The following is a 3,438-nucleotide window of genomic DNA, read 5'->3' as shown; positions in this document are numbered from 1 at the left end:
CAAGAAAAATAAAGAAAAAATAATGGCAATGAAATGAAACTAAGTTAAACGAGCCAGCACCGTAGCGATGAGTGACCGCACGAGGAAGTTACGGCGCAGGTAATAGCCGACCCTAGGATCACGGGAAACCCTAAAAAATATTTTTAAGACTTAAATAAGCATCTATTGAAGTATAAATGACATTAGAAATGTCAAAGAAAAATTAATTAATTAGTACAAAGAAAAACGAGAAATCGAGAAAACGACAAAACTCGGTGTTACCGAAAAATCGGGAATACAACCCGAATAGGGGCATTGTAGTCATTTGACACCTAGAGTTAGCTTTTGACCTAAATGTCAATGAAAAATAAATGGTATTACATTTGGGAAAATCAAATGAAAAATGAAATTAAAGATAAAATGTAAATTAAGAGAAATTAAGGTTAAAATTGTAATTTTTGAAAACTTAGATTATAATATCATTAATCTAGGTTTAGTGGAGTACTAAGTGGATACATTAATACTTAAAATGAGGGCAGAATCCTCCACTCACTTCATCATCGTCACCAAGCTCTCCCATGGCCGAAAATGGTGTCCCAACTTCCCTCCATGGAAACCACCCATGCAAGCTTGAGATCACCTTCATTTCAAGCTAAATTCTTGAACTTTTCCTTCATTAATCTTTTCCTACACACCTTGGGCAGCAATAAGGGAGTAAGAAAGATAAGTTTTGGTGGAGTTTTGAAGAAGTCCAAAAGAGGTAAGTGGTTATTTTCAATTCTTGTTTCATTAAAAGTGTAACTAAGGTTGTGGGTAGTTGAATTATGGAAGAAATTTTGAGGTTTGATGAATTGTTGGTGATGGAGCATTTTGGCAGCCATAGAACTTCATCATGTACAGCTTGTCTTTGCATGTAAATGGTGATTTGAGATGTTAAATTAAGTGTTTAAATGTATTGGAGTTGGTTTTCATGTATAAAGTTTGATTTGTAAGCTTGAAAAGTGAAAATGGAAGTTGATGGGTATGTGTAATTTTTGGGCAGCCTCAAAATGGAAATTGGTAAAGTTCAAATTCATGAAATGTTGTTGAAATATTGTATAAAAATTTGGTAGCATATATGTGTGTGAAATAGTAGTGATAGATATGTAATTTGATGATGGAAGTTTGTGTGATATTTAGAAGTATTTATGTGTATACATTATTGGGATTGAACTTTGTGAATGGTGACTGCATTTGGTGTATTTGAAGTGGTTATATTCTGTCCAAGTTGACCTATAATGTAGAGAATTGAATGGTTTTGGTTAGTGTCAAATGTAGAATGGTATGGGAAGTGAAGATGTAATTGATAACCTTGTGGTTGGTTTGATGTTTGAAAAATATGTAGAGGGCAGTGTACAAATGAACCTATAACCCTAAGTGTGTGACTCCAATTAGTATGAGGCCAATTGGAGGTGAAACTAGGCACAAAATGTGCCAACTTTCATGAAGAAAGTCTATCTAAATTCTGCCTAAAAAGTGACTTGAAAAATGACTAAATCCGGATTAGTGACTTGAAAGCCTGGAAATTGACCATTTGGGCAAGAGTTAGTGTTTTGGCCATAACTCACTCAAAACAGGTCCAAATGACCTGAACTTTTTACCATGAATAGGTTAGACATAAAGCTACAATTCTTATCAAGACACCAAAACCCAGAAATGACCGTAAGCAAGTCAAATAGCTTGCACAAGTTCGGGTATAAAAACTGCCAGAACCAGAAATGACCTAAAAATGACCTAAAGTTACCATTTTAGTGCAATCTGTCCAGCTTTAGTAAATTGACCATATCTTGGTTTATATAACTCAGAATTACCTGAAACTTTTCCCCATGTGCAATAAGAGATAGATCTACAATTTTGCTTCTTTGACCAATAGCTAAAAACTAAGAGAAATAGGACTTTAAGCTAGACCAATCTAGCACACAAAAATTGAGAACTTGACATTTACATACAATGATGCTTGAAATAATTTGGCGATGAATGCCTACTTGTGGAAATGGTAAATTGCACTATATTGGTAGCATATTAAAATGCAAAATGTGACATATTGGTAATATTAAACCTAGTTAACCTAGAATGCATCGAGGGTCAACATTATAGGTTGACTAATAAAAGGAGTAGTATCAATAAATTTTAATTATGGAACGTTATGATTAGAAACAATTTAACTGAATACTGAAACACTTTAAATTGTGTGTTTCAGTTGAAAAGAATATTGAAGAGCATAAGGAACATTGAGTCAAGGCCAAGAGGCGACTCATCCGAGGTCTGTGCACAATACTTTTTATATTCACTGCTTTTACTAGAAAATTTATTTGGAGAAATGAGTTATTGATAATTTTTTTATTGTTTTGGCTTTGGGAATTTTATTGGAAATTATTGTGTTGCCTACTTTGTGAATGGAAAATTGACTTTGGAAATTGATTATGTTTTGCATGAAATATTTGAATAATATGATTTGAAATTGTTTTTGGTTCACACTTGGTATGGCAGTCCCTTACTCTGTTTCTCCTCCACTTGTGGGGTTGAGTTTGATATTTGATTATTTTCCTCTCCCTCTGGCTTGCCAGTCTGAGTGAGTTTGATGAGTACTCGTTAGCTAGCTAGCCACCTCCCTCATTGATTTCTATTAGTGAGGTGAGTATGTCTTGTCGTGGTGTATAACACGGCATGTTCGGAATATTTTGTGTCATGATCTAAGTTGTGTTATTGATTGGCAACACTGTGTTATCAAATTGTTTGATCAAATTTGTGTTATATGAGCTTTGGAAATTATGAATCATTTGAATTGTGAATTGTTGATAAATGTTTTATATACCGCATTCTAAATTGTTATTGTGCACCACTGAGTAAATTTTACTCAGCGATAGCTTTTTCATTGCTGTCGCAAGTAGACAGACAGACAGAGCAGAGAGTAGGCTGCTTGTGACTTCGCTTTGGGATTTTGTCGGGTATATTGAGTATACCACATTTTATAGTTTTTGTTGTAATGTATATGCACTGTATGTATATATTGTACTTAGTTTTGAGCAGTTGTAAACTAAAATTGTAAACTATTTTGGCTTGTAAAGTATTGTGATAAATTTATCTTATCTCAGTTGTTTTGGAAACACTGAAAAAATTGATTGTTGAACTGAGTTAATAATGTTGAGAAATTTATTGTGTTGAGCAAATTATTGGAGTTTGGGATTGAGGAATTATATATTTGAAGTGTTTTTTATAAGTTTTTGATAAGTTTTTTAAGAACTGTTTTATTCAAAATACAGATGGCACTCTGCCAAAATTTTTACAGAAATTATTAATACTTCAAATGTGTTATTTGGTTTCACTTCAGTACAAAAAATTTTTTAACACCTGTTAATAGTACTCACTACTGCAAAAAGAAGTTAAAAAAGTTTTAAAATCCCTTGTAGTGTATTTAAT

This window comes from Hevea brasiliensis, chromosome 14 (genome assembly GCF_030052815.1).
Source record: "Hevea brasiliensis isolate MT/VB/25A 57/8 chromosome 14, ASM3005281v1, whole genome shotgun sequence".
NCBI classification, from domain to species: domain Eukaryota; kingdom Viridiplantae; phylum Streptophyta; class Magnoliopsida; order Malpighiales; family Euphorbiaceae; genus Hevea; species Hevea brasiliensis.
This window is presented reverse-complemented; position numbering follows the sequence as displayed.